Consider the following 25,538-nt stretch of genomic DNA (forward strand, 5'->3'; position numbering starts at 1 on the left):
GAGGAGAAACTGAGGTAAACAGGGTAAAGTAACTTGCCCAGAGTCACACAGCTAGTAAGTGTCTGAGGCCGGATTTGAACTCAGGAAGAAGAGTCTCCTGACTCTAGGCATGGCATTCTGTCCACTATGCCACCAAATTACCCTATATCACTAGCTGACTCATGGTGAACGATTAATAAATTCATGTTGATAGCAAATAAGAGACCTTAGAAATAATGTAGTACTTCTCTCTCCCTTTACAGAAAAGGAAACTGAGGCCCATGTGACTTGCTCAAGGTCACACAAACAGTAGAGTGGAATAAACCAAAGTGTCCTGGCTTCAAATCTTTGGGCTTTCCCACTATAACATACTGCTTCTCTCCCTTGGGAGATCATTGACCCAGATCTGAGGTTTAGTTTTGTGGTTTACTCATGTATGGGCTAGGCAAATGGCTGTACCTCTCTGAGTCTTGGTTTCATTGCCCATAAAATCACAGTGCACTTGATTTGGTGAAAATCACTGTGTCCATCTAGAAGTCTATATAAACATAGGCTATTATTATTGCTAAGGAATTCCAAGTCCCTAGTTTAGACAGTCACTTGTCTACCCAGTTGTTGGCACTTGGCCAGACTAAACTGCAGGTCATTCCTTTGAAGAGCTCACATTCCAGTTCAAATAAGTCAGATGAACCCAGGATTGGGATATAGAGTGATGACCTGGTCCAGACCAGGGTAGGCAGGGTAGTCACACATCATTTAAAAGTTAGAAGGAAATCTTAGGCTACCCAGTTCTTCCTGTGCCTGGTTGAGAATTCTCTCTACAATACCAGCCTGGGTTTGAAGAGCTCTATTGAGAGTCAGTCCACTGGACTTTGGATGCTCTATTTGTGGAAGGAAAAACAAAACAAACAAAAAAAAAACACAAATGGCCTTATGTGGAGCAGCCTGAATTGGCATCTCTGCAGCTCCCCCCCCCCCCTACACCCAACCCAGATCTTTATTCTATTCTCTGGAGTCAAACCAGAATGAATACCATCCCTTTCCCTGTTAATAGCTCTTCAAACACTTGATGGTTTGCCTGCCCTGCAAATAGACACATATATGGCGTGTTTATACAGACACATGCGAATACATACAAAATCACTTGTACACACACGTACACATAATATATATGTTATACAACACATGCTCTCTTTTCCTGACTAAACAAATGAAAGTTCTTTTCATTAATCTTTACACATCATGATCTTAAGGTCCTTCCTCAATCTGGTTGCCTTTCCTCTAGATGATCCCTATCTTTTCATTGTTCTTCCTAAACTGAAGTGCCCAGAGCTGAACACAATACTTCAGATGTCATCTAACCAGAACAGCAAAGTACATGGAGACTCATGTTTAAGATCTCCTGGACAGGATCTATGCTTCTCTTATAGCAATTAGGTGGGGAAGTAGAGCACTGGTTCTGAAGTTGTTTTCAGTCCTGTCTGACTCTTTGTGACCCCATTTGAGGTTTTATTGGCAGATACTAGAATGGTTTGTTATTTCCTTCTCTAGTTCATTTTACAAACGAGGAACTGGAGGCAGGAAGACCTGAATTTAAAAAGTTATTTAACCCCTATCTGCCTCGATTTCTTTCGGACAGAATGTTGGGCAGGAAGTCAGGAAGACTTATTTTCCTGAGTTTCAAATCTTACCTCAGAGACTTACTAGCTGTGTGACCTTGGGCAAGTCACTTAACCCTATTTATCTCAGTTTCCTCATCTGTAAAATGAACTAGAGAAGGAAATGTGAAGCCATTCCAGTATCTCTGTCAAGAAAACCCCAAAATAAGATCATGAAGAGTCAGACAGCACTGAAACAAAAAAACAAAAACAATTTAGCAAAATTGGGATGATAATAGTACCCACCTTCCAGATTATGGTAAGGATCAAATGAGAAGATATTTGTAAAATACTATATTATTTCAAACTACTGTTATAATTAATGCAGCCTAAGATTACCTTTATTTAAAACTAAGATTAATTCTAGTTTAGTTCCTCTCACATAAAAGGGACTGTTAAATGGATACCGAAGAAGAGAAAAGTATAAGGCTTAGGACTGCTAAATGCTGTTCCAACAGAGGTTGTCCTCTCTGTCTCAGAAGGAACAGGAGGGTAACTGGAGCAATATCTGTGCTTTTCCAGTAACTACCTCAAATTGACCTCTAAGGTGTCAAAGTTTGGCTCCAAGTCCCTAAAGCTAATTGGAAACATGAAGAGCACACTCAAGACTCACTGAATTGCTTGAGATCTTGATGGATGACCAGGAGGACAATGTGTCAAATTTCTATTTTATTTAGCTTTTCCCCGGTGGAATCAAAAAGTTTATAAACGTCCCCCTAATGAATGTTTCTGGCTCAGGAATCACCTGGAAAGAGTGAAGAACATAATATTACTGTCTTTAAAGGGTTCTGGCTCCTATCAAGTAAGTTCTGACTCAATACCAAGTCACAAAGGAGACTTAATTTGCCTTCAGAATAAATCCAATCTTGGGGCATCTCTGGCTCTGTAGTTACAGCCTTTAGGCTAGGCCAATAAGTTATATCTTTTTCTTTTTTCTTTTTAAATGAAATAGGCTGGCAAGATGCAGAATGAAACACATTTTTTTGAGGCATGAACAATGCAGATATTTGTTTTGCTTAACTATTAATATTTGCTAGAGGGGGGTTTCCTTTTCTTTTTTTTTAATTTTTAATTAGGAGTATGGGAGAAAATAAATGCTTGTTCACTGGGGGAGAAATGAGAACAAAAAGATTATTTGGCTCAAAAGTTATGCTCTAGTTTCTATCCTCCTCAGAAGTTAAATGGATTCCCAGTCCTTAGAGATCTACAAATGGGGGATTGGATAACCTCTTCTCAAGACTGGTACAGGAAGTGTTCTTATTCAATTAGAAATTGACAAGTAAATAGATGACCTTTGCACTCCCAAATCTTGATATTTTTGTGATTTCATGATTGTGAATTGGGAACATGGAGAATGGAGTCACCAATAATTTTCTAGCAACACTGGGTTAATTAAGTATCTTCTTTTACCTTCAGAAGGAAAGGAGTGGACTAAATGGTCTCCAAGTTCCTTCATCTTCCTGATATTCTAAGGTTCAATCACTTTGGATGCTAGAGAAAAGAGTTCTCTACTGGGAGGGAGGTTGGACTAAAAGACCTCCCTTCCCTGAAATTAGAGAACCCAGCTTCAGAGTCTTCCTTTGATATTTACTTGTGTGTACTTGGGGGTGTTCTATGATCCTGTGAACTTATATGATTCTATGGCTCTTTACAAACTTTTTTTTTCTCTCCAATGCCTGTCCTTCTTTTGTCCTTCCTATTGGAATTTCTCCTGGAAATATTTCTTTTTCATTTCAATCAATCTGTCAGCAAATAGTTACTGAATGCCTACTATGTGAAAAGTCTCTTACTGGGCACTAGGAGATATATAAAGGGATCATAAAACAAGGACCCTAATCTCAAGAAATTTACTGATAAAAAACAAAGCAGAAACAAACAAAAAACTTTATGGTAAAAAATAATTCACAAAACGACTCGACCAAATAAAAACAAATGATCTAAAACATTTTTCCCCTTGGTAAAAGGATGAGAGGGAAATTTCAGAATAGGACTTTCCAGCTTCATTTGAGTTGTTCTTCATTTTCTTCCCCAAGCAATCCTCAAATGTTCCATGTAAGGCCTCTGGGATCTGCTCAGAATATGCTCTCTGTGCTTTTCAGCTCTCCCCAACTCCTCCAGTTGTCTCAATATGAGTCTTTCCAATTCCTTCTTTGGGAATTTCCAACCCTCCCCCCCCCATCTGCTTTGCTAGTTCCCTAGCATAGAAGGAACCTAAGAGAAAAAGCTAATTTCTTTAGCTGGCTGTTAACTTTGTGGTCACTTCCTTAAGATGTATAGCAAGGAGAAGAGAGGGATTATTTGAGTTTCTCTCAGGATTTTGTTTAAATGGAATGTCAACCCTTTGGACAAATCACTTGACTTCTCTGGGGCTCAGTAACTTCATTTGTAAAAATATCTGCACTAAAGTGTCTCTAATGTCCCATCCAGTGCTCTAATGCTATTTACGATCCTGTTCCAAACAGGGAGAAGATTTTGAATCCCTTATATTTTACAATTTCAAAACAATGGTAGGTATGCACTAATCAGCTGGGGAAGATAATATGGACTAGGCATTATTGCCTTTCTCTTTTGTCAATAAGATCATAGGACTTCTGAGCTGAACTAGATTTTAGAGATCTAATTCAATATCAACAGGAATACTCTACAAAATTTCTGATAAAGATTCATTTTGGATTTCCTTTTTGGATTCTCCTTTATAAACCTGCCTTTGCATCGAGTACAGAGAAGAACCATTGCTTATCCTGAAGCCTTGTGAAGAGAGCTTGAAGATTCACCCCCCAATTCTTCACTCTTCTTCCCCTCTCCCTCTCTCCTCCCGCCCAAGCTCCTATGGTGTGATCAAAACTGATTTCTTCTTAGACCCTTAGCTTTTCCTTCCTTCCATGTAAATACTTTTTTGCTCCTCCCTACTTATGCTTTCTAGGGCTAGTATTGGCCTGAGCTCTTTCCAGTTACTAGGTTTCTACTCTTCTCTTTTTCTTTCAATCCCTCTTTCTTCACCTCCCTAACCCAAGACGCCTCTTCCCCTTTCACTTATGCCCTCTTCTTTCTCTTCCCAAGAGTCTGATTTTGGGATTTTACCAGGTATAGCAGTGGACCAAAGAAACTAGGGCAACTCCAATGTTTGAAGCTTTAGCCATAATATTTTTTAAACAGAAAATAATATTTATATAAAGCTTTCTTTACAACAACCCTATGAGATATAGGAAGAGTAAGCATCATCTTGAGAGACAACATGAAGTAGTAAATAGGACACTGGATTTGGAGTTAGGAAGACTTCAGACACTAACTGTTTGAAATTGGGAAAGTCTCTGAATTGCTTTTCTGAAAAATCAGAACATTAGATTACAAGACATCTAAGGTCCCTTCCAGCTATAAAACTGTGTTCTCCTATTTAGGTTAAGTAACTTGTCTAAGGTCACACAGCTATTAAAAGTTGGAAGTAGAGTTGGCTCAAGGTTTCTGAGACTAGGTCAAATCAGTTCATTTTGACAAGTCTTTGTTAAATCCTCCAGAAAGCCAGGCACTATGCTCCACAACCCCCTCTCAAAAATCTTAAAATACAAGTCTTTGCCCTCAAGGAACTTACATACATTCTTTATTCTAGACCTCATCATTTCTCTAAGATATATGAAATTAAAATAGAGAAGCCAATAAATGAAATAATTTAAATTCTTTAGGTTTTTTGTTTTTTTTTTTTTTTGAAGAAGTGAATTAATTATGACAGGAAATCTACTTTTTATGCAGTGTCCTAGTTGATATCAAGCATAAGTGATACCATCTTTATCTAATAGTTCTTGTCCCATCCTTGCTCAATTTGAGGCCCTCTGTGAGTTAGAGGATTGAGCCAAATGGCCAATCTGTTTCCCACTCCCATCCCCCTCTCCATTTGGCTCTGCTTCTTCCCTTCCATCCAATTTAAGAAACATTTATCAATGTCCTACTGTGTGCAAGGGTGCTAGAAATCCCAATACAAAAATGGACATGTTTAGACTCCGTAAGGAACCGACCAGGGGAATCTGTGCTCGGTGTAATTTAGGGTCCCTGGATGAGGAAGGGGCTCAGGCTTTCCCCTCCCTCGCAGTCTCCCCCACCCACAGGAACTGTTCCCTGCAGATAAGTGAATAGTTTAACAAAGAAATGTTTCATTAAAGAGTTGATACCTTAATGAACTGTCCCCAGGAGCCGTCAAAAACGCAAAGCTTCCCCCCACCCCCTTTTAAAGCAAGGGGGAAAGTCTTACTGTCGAGTTGTTTTATCAGATTACCGTAATGGCCTGAGTAGAGGCCGCACTTATATAGGAGAAATGGTTTGGAAAAAGGGAAGGGCAAGGTGAGGACATCTAGTCTGGGGGCCGGCCGTGACTCCACGTAGCTATTTGGTCCTTTTCTAATTCCCAGATTCCACCTTCCTCCCCAACATCCCCCCCTCCCCCAAGTCCCAGGCACAGTTGTAAGGAGTGACCTATCTGTCCTTTAAGGTGTTTTCACTAAATCCTCGCCCCCACCCCGCCCTAAGGGACTGTGCAGCCTAGGGGACCATGAGGTGGACGGGCTGGCGCGGGAGTGCAAACTGATTGGTGGAAAATCGGTCATTAAGGACCAGGAAATGAACAACAACCTGACAAGGAGCAAGCAATTTTCCATCAATTAGAACCCGGCTGCGTCTTTGGGTCAAACCAAGTTCCAAGCCGGATTCCCGATGGTGGGAGTTGGGAGAGCAGGGGAGAGAATACTGTATGGGATTGAGTTTGAGAGATCAGGATCTTTTCCCTTTCTCCCTTCTTTCTTCCCTCTATTGCCGACATCTCAGATTTTCGCCCAGAGGCAGCTATTAACTGAAGATCCAGAATGGAGCAGGAGAGATACAGGGACCGGAAGAAAAAGGGGCTGGGACCCAAGGACAAGCTGGAAGCTTCAGGAAAGGATAAAAGCTCCTCTGTCTGGCTTCAAGGCCCATTTAAGTTCCTAGAGCACTCCCAGCCTAGAATGAACTTTTCCTTCATTGAGCTCCCAGATTATTTATTGACAGCATCCATCATGTGATCCTTACCAGACCTCTTCTGTTCTGTGTTGTCTTCTCACAAGTATAGGTCTTCTTCTCTTACTCTTCTACTGTACAGGGCTCTCTTTTTATACACTCTTAAGAGCATCTGTTTTTTTGTGTGTCATTTCCCCAGGCTAAACTATAAACTGCATGAAGGCAAGGGCAAGTCATGTTAAAATGTCCTATATGCTATCTACACACAGCTTAGTGCCCGATGAAGCTTACAGAATTGGGTAGAATTGATTTAAAGTGTGACCTTTTCGGGCAAAGAATTTGTTTTTAGTTGTTTAGTTGTATCCAACCCTCCAGGATCCCAATTTAGGTTTTCTTGGCAAGGATACTGGGGTGGTTTGCCGTTTCTTTTTTCAACTCATTTTGCAGATGAAGAACTGAGGTAAACATGGTTAATGACTTGTCCAGGGTCACATAACTAGTAAGTGTTTGAAGTTGAATTTCCTGACTCCAGGCCCAGTGCACTTGATCACCTCTGGGATTTTAAAGTGCTCTACAGACTTTAATCCCATACTTAAATGTCATCTATTATGATTTGTATCTCTCACTCTATGTAGCACAGTACTGTGTACATAGTAGTTGCTCAGTAATGACTTTCTGATTCATTGATGGGAGAAAGTTAGGAGGAGATAGTATTAAAAAAAGAAAAGAAGGGGGAGGTTAGGGAAGGAGAGGAAAAAGAACCTGTAGCTCTAGATCCAATCACTTCCTCCTTTGAAGACCCCATCTTTCCTCTCTGTCTCTTCTTTTTCCCTTTTATATGCCTTATCTACAATAGAAGCCTCTGGAGCTAAATGTAAGAAACAGTTTTAGAGGGAATCTCTATGAGCTCCCAGAGTTCACTTATACACATTCCCTTCCTGTTCATCTCTGCATCTCTAACTTCAGCTTCATGTCTTAAGTTCCATGAACATCATCTGTCCCATGAACACCAAAGACAAGCTAGTTCTTCCCAGATCATAGTACAAGTCACCTCTTTCCTCTGAATAACCAGATGAAAATCTAAGAATGGCCAGAGACCAGAAAAGGAAACACTTTCCCTTACAGAACATAAATACAGAAGCTTAGTTTTGGGAAGGATTAAGTCCCTTAAATGATGGTGGTAAAGCCAGGGAACCCAGATCTTGCAAAGTGTTATGGGCCTAAAAGGATTCTTTATGTTGAGTCCCTCACTTCTCAGGAAGTGGAAAGAGTGCCTCATCATTGATCCCTTCTGGTTGTGGTTGTTCATTGCCTTGACCAGAGTACTTAAGTTTCTCTGAGTTGTTTTTATTTATAATGCTATTATTGTATAAATTGTTCTCCTGATTCCGCTCACAACAGTCAAGCATAGATGGTCTTGAGGTGGCAGTCCCCAGGAGATAAGAGAGCTCCTTACTTCTAAGTTTTTAGTAGAAGGCATTTTGGATCATTCACAAAAACTTCCTGGGGGAAGACAATCACCTTGATTAATCATCAGTTTGACTTTTAATAGAAAACTTCACTAGAGATGCTAGAGGACTATATGCTACACTCATAAGCATCAACAGGAATTCAAAAAGAATGGTCACATCACCATTCCCAATCCTAGAGACACCATGCAGGTCAAAACTTCCCCCAATTCTAGCCTTCCCAGCCCAAGATTGTAAGTTACTCTGGTTATTTATAAGATCCATATAAATCTTTGGTATCAATAGTTGCTTGAGTATTTGTATTTGGTTTCCCTCCTTGAAATAAAACTGTATTCAGTTTAACAAAAAGGATTGGAAAAAAAGAAACTCGGATATATTACTATAATGGAATACCTTTGTATTAAAAAAATGATGGACCAAGCAATTCAGAGAGACATGGGAAGATTTGCGTGACCTGATGAAAAGTGATGAAAGCAGAGCCAGAAGAACTGTTTACGTGATGACTGAACAATATAAAGGAAAAGGATTATTATAAGGAAGGCAAAACTTTGAGTAATGGAGAAAATAATGAAAATCCAGGAGAACAGGCAATTGATAAACCTCCTTTTGGGGCAGAGAAAATATTTGGTGGACTACTAAGACAGAATATTGAATACATTATCAAATTCTATGATTTTATCAGATCTTTTTGCTTAATTGTTTTCTGTCATAAAGGAAGGGTTCAATCCAGGGTTTGAAATGATAAAGGAAAGACTGTGATCACAAGAATCACAAGAGTCATCATGAAAATGTAAAAAACAAAAACACAACCTAGTTGATTAGTCAAAAAACATTGAAATTTACATCACAAATAAGATCCTTGTCTTTGAGGAAATCATCATCTACTAAGACCAAGGGGAGATGAGACCAACCAATTGATTTGTATTATTACAAAATTACTATAATTCATGGAGGGCAGCAAGGGGCAAATGTTGTAGGAAAGAAAAGGATAGCCTTGCGGTTTTAGAACAGATAGCCTGAACCAATCTGGAAAGAGCTCTTGAAGGAAGCAGTCTTTCATTATGATGACATTGAAGATAGGAACATAGTTCTGCAGATGGAATGGAGGGAAGATAGAAGCATGGCATGGACCAAGGGTTGGCTATGAAAAGATTGAATATTGGGCACAGAAAAGTAGCTTAAAAAGGGAGAAAGAGTGTTGGATCTGGAGTGGTAAAGCAGGTTCAGTTCCTGACTATGTACTTCTTACCTGTGTAAATTTGAATGAGGGATTTTTTTCTCTCTGGATGGGGCTCATTTTCTTTCTTTTTTTTGTAAATAGCTTTTTAATTTTTCCAAATACATGCAATGATAATTTTCAACATTCACCTTTGCAAAACCTTGTATTCAATTTTTTTCTCCTTCCCTTTCCTGTTCCTCCTCCCCTAGACAGGAAGCAATCCAATATAGGTTAAAGATCTGCAATTATTCCTAATGTATTTCCATATTCATCATGTGGCACATCAAAAGGGAAAAATAACTAGAGAAAGGAAAAACAAATAAGCAAACAAACGACAACAAAGGTAAAAATACTATACTTCCATCCACATTCAGTTTCCATAGTTCTTTCTCTGGATGTGGATGAACTTTCCATCACAAGTTTACTGTATTTGTCTTGAATCACCTAATTATTGAAAAGAGTCAAGTTCATCACAGCTGATCCTCACATAATCTTATTGTTATTGTGTATAGTGTTCTCTTGGTTCTCGTAACTTCACTCAGCCTTCGTTCATGTAAGTCTTTCTAGGCTGTTCTAAAACTAGCCCACTCATCATTTCTTATAAAACAATGTTCCATTACCTTTATATACTATAATTTATTTAGCCATTTCCCAAGTGATGGGCATACAATTTCCATTTTTTTGCCACTATAAAAAGGACTGCTACTAAATTTTTGTACATGTGGGTCCTTTCCCCTTTTTTATGATCTCTCTGGGATACAGACCCAGTAGGGACATTGCTGGATTAAAAGGTATGCACAAATTGATAACCCTTTGGGCATAGTTCCACATTGCTATACAGAATGGTAAGATCTATTCACAACTCTACCACAATGCATTAGTGTTCCAGTTTTCCCACATCCCTCCAACATCTATCATCATCATGTGAAGTGGTACCTCAAAGTTGTCTAATTTGCATTTTTCTAATCAATAGTGATTTAGGGCATTTTTTTCATATGACTACAAATGGCTTTAATTTCTTCATCTGAAAGTTGTCTATTAATATCCTTTGATCATTTATCAGGACCTTGTTTTCTTCATTATAAAATGAGGGGATAGAATAAAATGATATGCTAAGGTCCTTTCTAAACTTTAAATCCTATAAGAATGAGGATATTAGAATAATCTTTCTGCGTTAGGATGAATGGAAGCATATTAGGGTAGTGAGGAGAGATTCAAGAAGACAGTCAGGGTCTTTCCTAAAGACATAATCATCATGTTTGATTTTTTGGCTAGTCATACAGAGGCACAGTCCCACAGGTTCCCTATGCTGGGTTATTTTCTTTCCTTTTTATTGGAACTTTTTACTGATAAAACATATGCATGGGTAATTTTTCAACACTGACTCTTGCAAAAACTTCTGTTCCAACTTTTCCCCTCCTTCCCTCCACTCCCTCCCCTAGATGGCAGGTAGTCCCATACATGTTAAATGTGTTAAAATATATGTTAAATACATATACGTATACATATCTATACAGTACCTTGCTGCACAAGAAAAATCAGATTTAGAAAGAAGGTAAAAATAACCTGGGAAGAAAAACAAAAATGCAAGCAAACAATAACAGAGTGTAAATGCTATGTTGTGGTCCACACTCATTTCCCAGTGTTCTTTCGATGGGTGTAGCTGGTTCTGTTCATTACTGATCAATTAGTACTGATTTGGATCCTTTCATTGTTGAAGAGAGCCACTTCCATCAGAATTGATGCTCGTATAGTATTGTTGTTGAAGTATATAATGATCTCCTGGTTCTGCTCATTTCACTCAGCATCAGTTCATATAAGTCTCTCCAGGCCTTTCTAAAATCATCCTGCTGGTCATTTCTTAGAAAACAGTAATATTCCATAACATTCATATACCACAATTTACTCAGTCATTTTCCAATTGATGAGCATCCATTCAATTTATGCTAGTTTCTTTCTTTCTTTCTTTCTTTCTTCCTTTCTTCCTTTCTTTCTTTCTTCCTTTCTTTCTTTCTTCCTTTCTTTCTTCCTTTCTTTCTTCCTTTCTTTCTTCCTTCCTTCCTTTTTTTGCTGAGGTAATTAGAGTTAAGTGACCTGCCCAGGGTCACACAACTAGGAAGTGTTAAGTGTCTGAGACCAGATTTGAACTCGGGTCCTCCTGACTTCAAGGGTGGTGCTCTAACCACTTCACCACCTAGCTGCCCCTATTTTCTAATCTTAAAGTCAAGACATACAGACAAATAGGGTATACAATGATCAACAAGTAATTCTTATTGTCAGACCTCCAGCTTTGGCTGATTGGAAAAATATCCAGAAAGGATGATATTGGACCATGAAGTTGTACCCCTTGGATAGGATGAGGGAAGAGTTTTGTATTTGATCCTGGAGGTAACTGGAAGCCACTGAAGTTTGGAGGGATGGGAAGAGATTGTGATAGTTAGACTTCCACTTTATAAAATTCACTTGGGTGGCTGACTGGAGGTAGATGGATTGGAGCAAGGAGACCAGACAGGTCTTCCAGACAGGGAGAGCCATTACAGAAATCCAAGCATGAGTTGATAAAGGCCTACATCAGAAAAGCGGTAGTATCAGAAGACATAAAGGAACATATTGAGGAGATAAAATTAACAGACCTTGGCATCAGATTGCATATAAAGGGTCAGAGTGAAAAGTTGAAATGGATCTGTATTCCAAAGAAATCATAAAAGAGAGAAAAGAACCCATATGTTCAAAAATGTTTGTAGAAGCCCTTTTTGTAGTGGCAAGGAACTAGAAATTGAAAGGATGTCCATCAATTGGGGAATGGCTGAATAAGTTATAATACATGAATGTAAAGAAATATTATTCTTTATAAGAAATGATGAGCAGGCTGATTTCAGAAAAGCCTGGGAAGATCTACATGAATTGATGGTGAGTCAAGTGAGCAAAACCAAAAGAACACCATACACAATATCAGCAAGATTATGTGATAATCAATTGGTTCATTTCAACAATGGGATGATTCAGGGCATTTCCAGTAGTCTTGAGATGGAAAGAGCCATCAAAATCCAGAGAGAAAACTATGGAGACTGAAAGTGCATTAACGCATGGTATTTTTACCTTTGTTGTTCTTGTTTGTTTGCTTGTTTTTTTTTTTTCTTTCCTGTGTTTTTCCCCCTCTTTTGATTTGTTTTTTCTTATGAAGCATAATGATTATAGAAATATGTTTAGAAGAATTGTATGTGCTTAAGTTATATTAGCTTGTTTCCTTCTAGGGGAAGAGGAGGGAGGGAGGAAGGGAGAAAAAATTGTTTTACAAGGTTTTGCAAAAGTGAATAATGAAAACAATCTTTGCATATATTTGGAAAAATAAAATACTAAAGAAAATTTGAGAAGTTGAGAATGACATTTAGGTTGTCAAACTGAAAGATGATGGTATTCTCAACAATAATAGAGAATTAGGAGAGGCAAGAGTTTTGTCTCCTGGACATTCACGCTAACAAAACCTTATTTTATAAATTTTTCTCCCTCCTTTACTCCCACTCCCTCTCCTAGATGGCAAGTAATCAAATATATGTTAAACATGTGCAATTCTTTTAAACGTATTTCCACATTTACCATGCAGCATAAGAAAAATCAGATCAAACAGGAGAAAAAAAAAGGAGAAAAAGAATAAAAAGTGAGCAAACAATAACAAAAAAGGTGAAAATACCTATGTTGTGATCTACAATCTCCACAGTCCTTTTACCAGATGCAGATGGCTCTCTCCATCACAAATCTATTAGAATTGTCCTGAATCACCTAATTGTTGAAAAGAGCCACCTCTATCAGAGTTGATCTTCGAATAATCTTGTTGCTGTTTACAGTTCTCTTGGTTTTACTCACTTCTCTTAGCATCAGTCAGTTTACACAAGTTTCTTGAGGCCTTTCTGGAAACCATCCTGGAGGCATGTTATAATGAACAGAGAACTGGGCTGGGTGCCAGGAAGATCTGGATTCAAATTCCTCTTCTGACATATATAGGCCCTTTTCACTGTAGCTTATCTACCTTTGATGTTTACCTTTCACCCAACTCTCACCTGTGGCTCCAAGAAGCTATAGCACATGCAGGGGCCACACCCCAGTAAAACCATCTGGGCAGACAGGCTAAACCAGGTTGAGGGTAGCAATGGGCCTCAAACCCACTGTAAATTAGAGGGATGTCTACCCCAAGTATGTGAAGACTTTTCTATATGAAATGGGAAAATAAGAATTTGTTCCAATGGCCATGAAGCAAGTGCTGTGGAGTGTTTAGATCTTGGTCAGACACTGGAGATGCCAAGGTCATTCACTGTTTCCTAGGTCATCATATTTATCTTGATTTTTGTCCTGCCATTGGACTTTGTTGACTCTAGAAAAGAGAGTGGAGCTGATGACTTTATGCAACTCTGCTTCACTTTAATCCAATTCATCCATGAATCAAGATATCACCCTATGATGTCACCGTTCCTCTGAAAATGAAGGACAAAACAACAACAATGGCCATGTGGTCCTGGATAAGTCAGTTAACTATTCAGAATCATAAGTAACTTACTAAATTGAAGGGGTATAAAGCTGTATATGAGGTGAGTTTCTTCAACAAGAATCCCTGTTCATTGGTACAAATAAAATCACTGCTCTAATTCCTATTCTTATCCCCATCTTTGATATTGTGATGACAGTGGGATAAGGGGTATTTAAGCAGCCAACTACAGGACTATATTTTCTCTGAAGTCCCCAGTCAAGAACCTCTGGGGACTTGTCCCAGAGACATAGAACAAAGAAGTCAGGTACCTTTGAAGTGGGACATTAAACACTGGGCCTCTAGAATCTGTTGCTTCTCTCTCCTAATATTATTCCCATTAGGGTCATTCTCTCTCTCTGAATCCTCTCTCTCTGAATCTCTGTCTCATTCTTTCTCTCTCCCTCTCCCTTCCTCTCTCTCTCTCTTTCCTTCTTCCTTTCTTCCTTTCCTTTACTCCCTCCCTCTCTGTCTTTCTTTTTGTCTCTCTCTGCTGTCTTTCTTCCCCTTCCCTGTCTCTGTCTGTCTCTTATACACACACACAATCGTGCTTGAATATATTCCCATTCCCTCCCCTCCCCCAGCACGTCAAACTTAGTTTGATACTTTAATGTATTATTGTGTAATATACTTTATTTACATAAGGGAACATGTTATAGTGAATAGGGCTGGGTTTGTAGTTAGGAAGACTCAAGTTCAAATTTGCATTTTCTGACCCTGGCAAATCACTCTAAGCCTTACGTGTCTTAGATAGCTCTCAGCACTAAGTTAGAAATAGGTTGTTACCTGGACTGTGGAAGGGACATAGTATACTAGCAATTCCCTAGACTGGGACAAACTCAAGATCTTTCTTGTATTTTCATTATTTGGGCACATTTCTCACTCCCTGGTAGGCTTCAAACTCCATGGCAGACATACCGGTGTAGTGGAGAGATACAGTGGTCACAAATCGGACCTCAATTTTTATATTTGCGTAATGAGGGGAAAAATCAAAACTACTTCTACTTTAACATCCCCTCTAAATCTCTATGTATCACTCCAGAGAGCAAGTATATCTCATGTAAACTTTGTGTCTAAAGTTTCTATCATAGGATTGATTATACATTTAGAATTGGAAGCGTCCTCCGACATCATCTGGTTCATCTCTCCCATAACTCTAATTTTAGACACAAAGAAACTGAGGCTCAGAGATGTTAAGTTATAGGCTGGATCTTCAGATGCCCAAGGCAGCATTCCTTTCAGTACAGCACAACATCACTGTGCTCTGTGTGAAGCATGGGGCCTAATGTTAGTTGGACAAATGAGCGCTTATGTACACACTCCTGTGTTTATATGTACACATCACCATATTAACGCATTTTCTCTATGTTTTAAATTTTCCTCTTCCCAGAAGCCCTCCCTAGCAATGAATAAAAATAGTTATGCAAAATTGACCCACAAACAGCATTCCCATCCATAGTCCCCTACTTTCCATGGAAAGGAAAATGCTTTCTCATCTTTCCCTGGTGCCAAGATTGGTGGTTACCATTACTTAGTCTTAGGCTTCGGTGTCGCTTGTTTTCAGTTTACATTAATATCGTCATTGACTCACAGGCTTTCACGAAGATTTTCCTATACACATATAATACACAGCCATGCTCCAACTGCTCGCTCACATGCCCTTCCAGATTCACATACTAGTGCTCTGACACTTGCACACATAAAAGAGACAGTTCCTCTAAAATCTCATCTGTAAACGCCTCCTCCCCCTCCCTCCCCAACTTTTCCACCACACAACCCACCATGTCACCCACAAACCCTCAGGGCTCAAGGCTTAATACTGGGCCCAGGTGCCACCCCGGTGGTTCCTTCCCCACCCCTCTCACAAGCCACTCCGCAAATTTCCCTATTGCCTTCTGCAGTCTCACCGGCCTCCACGCAGACCCTCCACACGCTCCTAAGCCCCTCCTCCGTCCCGCTCCCACGCCTCCCCCCAATTCTCTTTCTCCTCTCCTCTCCCTCCCTCCCTCTTTTCTCCCGGCTGCGGCGGCAGTGGCAGCCGCGGCAGCATCGCCCCAGCCTGTTCTCATTACGGGCCAATGAGGCTGTTTACTCACCCAGCTGGAGATGGTTAGATAGTGATAAATAATGAAAGAGAAAACAGGCTTTTCCCCTCTGCGGCTTCTATTTATGTAACATGTGTCACAGCTCACTCACAGACTTTGTTTCGGAGTTGGGTGCAGGAAATCGTTTATTTTCTTCCGGACAGTGGCTGGGGTGGGGGTCTTATGTCTTGGCTCACACCCATAGGGTGGGATGGGGTGGGGGGAACGACGATTTTTCGAGCTCGGTGTCCTAGTGTTGTATCCCCTCTGCTCCCCTCAGGGCCTACTTCACTTTAGAAGGCCTTATCCTCAAAAGGGAATTGTCACTACTCCTTTCCCTAAGCTGTTCTTTGGTAGGATTGGGGGTGGGGTAGGAACCCTCAACCAATCATTCTAGTCCTTCAGGCAGACTTTCGGGAGCTCTGAGAACTTGGGGGGCTGTGATTCCTTGAGCAAAGGCAATTGGAACAAAGCAAATGATGGGCTTCCTGAGTGGGCTGCACCTGCCCATAGGACAGGGAGTGAAAGGGAAAAAAACTTTAAGCCTATCTCTACTCCCCTTCCTAGGGAGAAGGCCCTAACCTGGGAAAGTTCATGGGATGGAGGGAAGTGGGGTATATGTGTGGAAGAAAGAGATAGAAAATCTCAGAAAAGCATCCTCATTTGTCTGGGAGCATGGAAAAATAGGAATCCTTTTGGAGACATCGATAGATAACAATAGCAATAGTTAAGATTTATAGAGTACTCTCTGGTATACTGTCTTAATGGTGTCTCAGAACAGCCCTTTGAAGTAAGCATTACAGGTATTATTATTCCCATTTTCCAGATGAGAAAACTAAGACACATATAAGTAATTTTGCCTTCCCAGGGTCATTCTCGTTCCTATCTCCAGTTAGTGTTAGGAGAAGTATTTAAATCCAGTTCTCTCTTGACTCAGTTCAGCACATTTTCCCACTATGCCACCACATTCCTCTATACTAAAGGAAAGGAACAAGTGAGTTTAGTTTTGTTTTGTTTTGCAAGTAGACATAACTTTGCAAGTTCCCCTCCCAACCCTCAAGGCCAGGCTACTCTTACTTCCCATTTTCAATACTGGCTATATCTTACCTAGTCAGTCTTTCAGGAAACTGGGCCAAATGTGGGCAGAACCCTAGACAGAACACTAACAATACCACCTTTAGTGTGGCCCTTTACAAAACATTTTCGCCGACATACTCTTTGATTCTCACAGCTACCCAGTGAGGAAAGTAGAACATGGAGTCAGCTACTTCATCTCTCTGAGCCTCAGCTTCCTCATCTGTAAAATGGAGATAACAATGCTTTTGGCATCTCCTTTGAAGGATAGTTGTGAGGTTCAACTAAGATAATTCATATAAAGCACTGTGCAAACAATTATTTGATCTTTAGTAAAGCACTATATAAATGTCAGTTCTCTTCTTCTTTGCTTTCCTCCATCTCCCCCTCATTATTATTCCCTTTTTGGAGAGAAATTAACTTTTAGCTAAAAAGTGGCAGAAGTGAAGCTCTAGTTCAGGTCTTGTGATACTTAGTCCAGTGCATTGCCCACTGTACTAAAAATTTGGAGGAAGGAGTTTCTTATCTAACGAAGGAAGTTGTAGTCTCCCTTGGGGGGACTTCCAGTCTGATGAGAAAGACACTACACATATTCATAGACATATGGATGTGATTAAAAAAAAACAACAACAACTTATGAAGCAATGGCAAGGGCAAGAGACAGCCTAACAAGGTAGAAGGAGCACTGGATTTAGAGACAGAAGGTTGAACTTCTATGTCTGTCTCTGCCTCTGCTTTTTATTGACTGTAACATCTCAGGTCAGTCACTTCTCCAGTTCTCAATTTTTTCATTTATTTGTAGTATGAGAGGGTTGAAATCTTTAAAGGTCTTCCCAATGTTGAAGTTATGATTCTCTGACATAAGAACATAGTGCAAACTCAGTAGAGAATCAAAAAGAATCACGAGAAATAGTATATTGGAAGTTAGCTTAAGTCAATGAAATAAAAGTAGACCAGCTGAATTTTCAGTGGGTTTGGAAGGAGGGTTAAAACATGACCTGAGGTTGAGGAAAGAGGTAGAACAACCAAGAAGAGAAACAAATGAGCCTTCAGAGGATGAGAAGTAGTGAGTAATAAGATAGTAATAACAATGATCAATTAGAGAAGAGATACCATATTGGGGAGAAAAAGAATCACAGATTGAGAGTCAGAATGTAAGAGATCATCTAACCTCACCCCTTTATTTTACAGAAGAAGAAATTGAGACCCAGAGAAGAGAAATAACTTTCCCAGGTTTGCAAAACTACTAAGTGACAGCCAGAATTAGCTCCTCTGACTCCAAACTCTGCTATAATGAGTCTGATAGGGTCAAAGATTAGAGTACGGACTGGCTGAGTGTGGTCTTGTTTCCCAGTCCCTTACTACCCATCTCCCCACCTTCACCCCAGGATTTTACCCTTCCCTTCCATTGTCCCGCAGGGAAGGAAACTGAGATTTAGAAAATGTAGCCAGAATTAGTGCTGGAAATTTTTAAGGATCTTGTTCCAATCCCCAAATGTCTTTTCTTCTTCTAAGTGAGATTTTTTAGAAGTTAGACATGTGATACAGCAAGAAGAAGCCTTCAGATCTCATCGTGGTCTGATCAGCCACAGTTGGATATACTGTACCTTGATTCTAACAGACATGTCATTTTGATCCTCTTTGAGAATGAAGGTCAATAGCCAACCAACTAATCTGTATCAATGTCTATATAGACACAAGAATATATCCACATATCATGATACCTCACACACATAAAGATAAGTTACAGTTTGATTATAAGCTCTTTGTGGCTGGCAAAGTGACAACTTATTATGTTATATACATATATAATATATTATGTTATGCTTCTAATGGGAACTTATTATATTATATATTATTATTATTATACTTATATGAGAACCCCTATGTTACCTAAGGCATGACACTGATGTTCAGTGAAGTCTTATCAATTAATTGGTTGATATAGACAGTCTTTCAAATATACACACATATATCTAATCGAAGTGCCATGCAATATAGGGGTAATGCCAAAGATGATGGATTTGGAGTTAGAGGTCCCAAGTGTAAATACCAACTTGGCTGCTTATAAACTTTTTTAAAAAAAGTTTTCTGGGCCTGAGTTTTCTCATTTATAAAGAGATCTCTAGCAGATCTCTACAAAACCTTTGAGCTCTTGGAAGGAAAATAATAGGATTGCAGATCTCAAGCTAGAAGGAAATCCAGAAGCCAACTAGTTCAACCCTATCATTTTACAGATGAGGAAATCAAGGCCCTCTACTGTGATTTACTCAGTCATACAAATAGCAAGAATAAGAGGAAGGACTTCTACCCAGATCCTCTAACTTCACAGGTAAAGGTTTTTCCATTCTCCCTTTCTAAATCCTTTGAATCCCAAGACTGCCTACTGTAATCTACCTTGTTCATAGAGCCAAGGGTCATAGAATGTCAGAATTTCAACGTGCCTTTAGAGACCATCTTGTCTGACCCATTTACTTTATAAGCGTTATTGTTCATTCTTTATTTTTGAAGAGGACCAGTGACATCATGGAGTGGAGCCTTGACTTGTGGTTGAATGGGATTAAAGTGAGACAGAGTTGCACAAAATCATCAGCCTCCATCTGTCTTCCAGAGTCATCAAAGTCCTGTAGCAGGACAAATGTCAAGAGACTGCTGGTGCCCTGAGTTTCAGTGGATGATCTTGGAATCTTCAATTCCTGACCTGAGTGCACCCAAACTCCTGCTTCAGTCACCCTCAGGACCATTGGAACAAATTGTTCTCATCCTTCCTTTCCACCGTGGGGAGTCTTCATATGCTCGGGGTAGACATCCCCTAGCTCATAAACAAATTTGAGGTCTGCTACCCTCAACCTGGTTTAGCCTGTCATCCCAGACAGTTACATGATTGCTAACCATGCTACAGCTTCTTGGAGCTACAGGTGAGAGCTGGGTAACAGGTGTACACCAAAGGTGGATGAGCAGCCTGGAAAAGGACTAGCACATCAGAGGTGCTAGTTCTCCTTGAAGGTCCCATACATCCCATAAAAAGATTAAATTGAGATCATTATAGGGAAATAATTTGTCCAAGGTCACAAGTAGATTAGAATTCAGCTCTCTAACCCTTCCTCCAAGGAGTTTTTCTCCCCCTTCAGAGTCCCATATGGAGTGATTGCTAGAAAGGTTTTAGGGCACAAAGCCCTCTTTCCTACCATCTCTATGACCAGGACAAGAGCCAACTCCTCTCTAGGCTGGAGCCTCAGTTTGTTCTGTCTGGCTCAGTCCAATGATGTCACATATCCAGACATGGGCTGGGGCGGAAGGAGCCCATACTTTGGGGGAACCTAAATGCTCTGATGGGGGTCCCACCCCAATTTTCAAGCTCCTCAGCACCCTCACACCTTCCCTCTGCAGGGCTTTCATTCTTCTCTCACCCTCCTCTCTTGTTCTTCCTCTCAACCCCTCCCCATCAGCCTCCCTCCCTCCTCTGCAACCCCCCAAGGGGACTCTGGCTTCGCTTGAGGGCACGGAGTGAACCAGCCTGTAACAGAGAAATCTCAGGCTCCTCTTTAGACGTCCCCGGAGGAGGCAGATCTGAGGGAAAGCTTCGGAGAAGGCGCCTGCAGCAATGTCAGCTTGAGAACAGCCCAGCTGACAGGATGCTGAGCAGGGGATTAAAGTCGGGATCAGGGAAGCTGGGGAAAAATGAAGGAAGGTTCTTGCTGTTTCCCGGGGCCAGCTCCATTCTGACTTGTTTTCTTCTTGTTTTCACTCTGGGAAAGGAGGCTCAGAGGAGAGATAGAAGCAGGAAGGTGGAGGAAGAGATCTCTGGACTCTATGCCCAGTCAAAGAGAAGGGCTCCTGGATGAGAACCTCTGGGCCTGCCCCCTTCTTCCTCACTGGTGATCGCTAAGCACTTTCCAGCGACACTTATTTCAGAAAGTGAGTCCTGAGTAACAGATCTTAGTAAGTTCCTCTTCTGATCATCCCCCATGTTCACTCTGTATTGGCTTCTGAATGATAGGTGAAATGGGACTAAATTAATGATGTCACTGGCAAGGGAACTCTTGAAGAACGGGCATGCAAAGGGGAACTTGAGCTGCCATTTATGGTCTTGAAGTTATGTGAGGCATTAAGAAGTTAAACTATTTGCTCAGCAGTGGATAAAGTCCTTGAACAATAATAGTCAAAAAGACATGAATTCAAATCTAGCCTAAAATGCTTATTCTGTGACTGTAGGTAGTTCACTTAATTGTTGCTTACCAGTTTTCCCAACTGTAAAATTCTAGTAATAATAATAGCACCTACTACTCAAGGTACCTGTGAGCTCTCCAACTCACTACAGAACTTTGAGAGCCTTAAAGCATTATATAAATGCTACCTATTAGTATTACTCAACTAGTATGTGTTAGAAATGAAGTTTAAGGACAGCTCTTCACTCACTGCAATATGTTGTTCCTAAGTGGGGAAGACCAGAACTGCTCCTAAAAACTAAGAAATTTTCAATCTGAGGGGAGAACTTTTACCTAAGAGAACTCCCAGACTGATGAAAGAATAACATCCTTGTCACCAGGGAGCTCCCACCTCAGGTGGGGAAGGCAGAGGGACTGAAAATGAAAGGGGATGTAGAAAATTGGTCACAAATGTCGGTCTAGTCAAATATGACAGAGCGAATGACATAAGAAAAAGAGTATCAGTGGAGGAGACCAGTAATCCATAAAAGAGTGGTGTAAAATATAATGATATGAAACCAAGATTTCAGCTATCAATTTGCAAAATTCAGAATGCAGAGGATAAATAAGGTGAACATCAAGGTCTCAATACAAAGGAGTAACTTGAACTTCATCCTTACCACTGAGATTTTGTGGGGGTGAATAAAGTCACTTAAATATGGTTATAGAAGTATATTTCTCATTCAAAAAATCGATTAAATTAAAAAAAACCCAGAAGAACTAAGTAGCATCATGTATTAAGAACATATACTCATGTAAAGAAATACATACACAGCATGGGGGAAGCATGGTGGAGAGTGTTTGGGTGAAGATCAAAGTAAAAAATAATTATTGTACTGGAAATATACTGCAACCTTCCTTCCAGAAAAAAGGCATGCAGGATGAGTTCTGGAAACATATCACAATCTTAGGACAAACATATAATATACAGTAGTGGTATCAGAGTTGTAAGTATCCTGAACACTTATGGGAGACCTCATTCTTCTAAAGGGAGAGAAGCTACTAACTTTTCACTTGACTTAATAATGATTTTATTTATTTAAAAAAGAACAAATAATACAAGGAACTACTATTTTAGATTTGGTTATGACCAATAACTGGAAGCTGAAAAGAAATAAATGGAAGCTTGGGAAGAAGTAAACATTTGATCTTAGAGGTCATAAGAGAAAAGAAAGGTGTAACCTGACTTGAGTCCTAGATTTTGGGAGAGTGGATTTCAAAAAGCTCAGAGAATGGACGGATAATTTTAATAGGGAAGTTAGCTCAAAGGAACTAAGAATCCCCAAAGAGCAAAACATAAATGATTGTGATGAAAAAGAAAAGGGGGAGTGATTCAAGGAGACGCATCTATATGTATGTGCAGGAACTCATAGACAAGCTCAGCCTTTTAAATAACATGCAGGAGAAGGAAGAAAGGGCAGGTAAATGAAGATGAATACAAAAGAGTGACAAGATTCTGTATGAATTATGTCAGGGGCACTAAAGCTCAGAATGAGTTGAGGTTGGTAGTGAAAGCAAAGGACAACAAAAAGGACTTTTTTTTTGTAAGGAGTGTTAGGACAAAGAAAGTATCAAGGAAGTGAGAAGGCCACTGAAAAAATGGTAATAATAGACAACAAGAGAAGGCTGAACTACTCAACTCTTATTTTCTACTTTTTATTTCTAGCAAGGGGAATGATCTTTGTGCTGAAGGGAACATGGTGAATGGGACTTGAGTAAAGCTAAGTAAAGAGAAAGTAAGAAGAATCTGTTATTATATCAATCATGTCCAATGCTTCATGACTTCACTTTGGTTTTTCTTGGCAAAAATACTGGAGTAGTTTGTTAATTCCTTCTCTAGTTCATTTTACAAATGAGGAAACTAAGGCAATCAGGGTTAATTGACTTAGAAAGGACTCACACATGTTATTTTTTTGTTTTGTTTTGTTCTGTTTTGCTTATCTAGTTTTATTATTATGAAAGCCTTTTATTTACAAAACATATGCATGGGTAATTTTTCAACACTGACCCTTGCAAAACTTTCTGTTCCAAACTTTTCCCTTCTTTTCTCCACCCCCTCCCCTAGATGGCAGTTAGTCCAATACATGTTAAATATGTTAAAATATAACACATCTTATTTTTAACTACTATTGTAGATCATTGGAGGGAAAAAATCACACACATACCCTAAGAGAGAAGACACAAGTCTGGTTATGGTTAAGATAGTCTTTTTTTTTTTTTTTATATCAGAGGTCACATTCTTGCTGGTCTTGACCTTGGAAAATTTTTTTAGAAATTATTCATAAAAGGATCACAAAGGAAAATAAAATGGAGATTACTAGTTGCTAGAATAGGCTTATCAAGGACAGACTAACTCCATTTCAATTTCTGATTGGGTAGCAATTGACCAAAGAAATGTTATATATTAGATTTTTTAGTCTCTCTTGTTGAATTTACCAGGAATATAGATGTGTTGTAGATGGATTTGAATTTGGTTGATGAATCATAGCTAAATATTAGAGATCAGTAATGCAATGGTGACATTACATTTTAGAAAAATTCATAAATAATGTGGAAATTCTCTGAGAGAGAGAGAACAATTGGGATGATGAAAGGCCTCAGGTTTATACTATATGACAACTTGTTGAAGGAATTGGGGTTGTTTATGCTGAAGTAAATATGATATGATAGTTGGAGGATATGATAGTTGTCTTTAAGAATTTGAAGGTCTATGATGCAAAAGAAATGGGGCAGCTAAATGGCACAGTGGATAAAGTGTTGAGCCTGCAGTCAGGAAGACTCATCTTCCTGAGTTCAAATCTGGCCCCAGACACTTACTAGCCTAGTGACCCTGGACAAGTCACTTAACCCTGTTTGCCTCCTGTTTCCTCATCTGTAAAACATTCTGGAGAAGAAATGGTAAACCACTCTAGCATTTTGTCAAGAAAATCCCCCAAAGAGGTCACAAATAGTTGCATACAATTGAATAGTATGTAGAAAAGGGACTCAATTTTGTCAGAGCATCTAGGTTCAAGACCTGCTACTACCACCTCTTGCCTATTTAATTTCAGGCATATCTCTTAGCTTGTTTTGGTTTCAGTTTTATGATTGATAAATGGAAAGTTTGGATCACCTCTAAGTGATCCTCTAAGTCTTTTCTAAATTTTTGATGCTATAATATTTATTCTGCTTGATCCTAGAGAACAGTATTAAGAATTATAAGTGAAGATTAGTAGAGGCAAATTTAATGTCAGAAAAACTTCCTAATATTTAGAGAAATCTCAATAGTAGAGTATGTCTTGGGAAGGAATAGATTCTTCTCATTAAAGGTCATTAGGAAACAATTACCTATTAGGGGGTAGAGAACGTGAAGGTAGCTGGGTAGCTCAGAATAAAGTCCCAAGCTTGAAGTCAAAAGAACCTGAATTCAAATCTGACCTCAGACACTTCCTAGCTATGTGACCCTGAGCAAGTCACTTTAACCTGTATGCCTCAGTTTCCTCATCTGTAAAATGAAGAAGTCAATGGCAAACCACTTCTATATCTTTGCCAAGAAAACTCCAAAATGTAGTAATGAAAAGTTGGAGAAGACTGAAAACAATTGAATATCAAAAAGGAAGGATGAACTCTTCATTAGGAGTCATTTAGAATAGATGGCCTTCAATTCCAATAGACTTGTGATGGAGAGAGACATCGTCATCCAGAGGGAGGACTATGGGGACCGAATGTGGCTCACAACAAAATATTTTCACCTTTTTTGTTATTGTTTGCTTGCTTGTTTTTTTTTTTTTCCTTTCGCATTCCCCCTCTTCTCAGTCTGATTTTTCTTGTGCAGCATGATAAATGTGGAAATATGTCTAGAAGAATTGCACATGTTTAACTTACATTGGATTACTTACTTTCCTGGAGAGGGGGAAGGAAGGAAGGGAGAAAAATTTGGAGCACAAAGTTTTGCAAGGATGGAAGTTGAAAATTATCTCTGTATGTATTTTGAAAAACAAAAAGTTATTATTTTAAAAAAAGAAAAAAAAGTGGTCTTGAGTTCTCTTCCAATCCTGAAATTCTGTGACTGTATGATCCTATAAAGGGAGATGATTAATAAACTAGGCCAAGTCTTTCTGTTCTTAATTTTATCTAATCTGTTCAATATTTTTATCAATGACTTGGGATTTGCAGGCGATACAAATCTCAGAAGGAGAGTTTACTATCTCGTGGAATGACTGAGTTAGCTTCCAAAATAAATAAATAAGTGAGTGAATGGATAAATAAATAAACAGTCTGAAACAATGAACCAAATCTAATAAGATTAAATTTAATGGAGATGAATTTTACACTTGGATTAAAAATCCAACTTCATAAACATAGAATA

At 39.3% G+C, this 25,538-nt stretch overlaps 1 long non-coding RNA gene across 11 annotated transcripts in view; it reads left to right on the forward strand.

The window, feature by feature from the left end:
* Nucleotides 1-25,538, forward strand: part of LOC141566438 (uncharacterized) — a 34,802-nt gene that overhangs the window by 1,495 nt on the left and 7,769 nt on the right. For 6 of the 11 annotated variants that reach the window (XR_012489307.1, XR_012489314.1, XR_012489316.1 and 3 more), the window contains exons 2-3: nucleotides 19,220-19,314; nucleotides 19,496-19,900. This is a non-coding gene — a long non-coding RNA (uncharacterized LOC141566438). Of the gene's footprint in view, nucleotides 1-4,099; nucleotides 4,145-19,219; nucleotides 19,315-19,495; nucleotides 19,901-20,431; nucleotides 20,638-20,740; nucleotides 20,925-25,538 lie in introns of those variants that run through there. The other 5 variants (XR_012489312.1, XR_012489315.1, XR_012489311.1 and 2 more) reach the window with 4 other exon arrangements.

Source organism: Sminthopsis crassicaudata, chromosome 4 (assembly GCF_048593235.1).
Source record: "Sminthopsis crassicaudata isolate SCR6 chromosome 4, ASM4859323v1, whole genome shotgun sequence".
Lineage (NCBI taxonomy): Eukaryota > Metazoa > Chordata > Mammalia > Dasyuromorphia > Dasyuridae > Sminthopsis > Sminthopsis crassicaudata.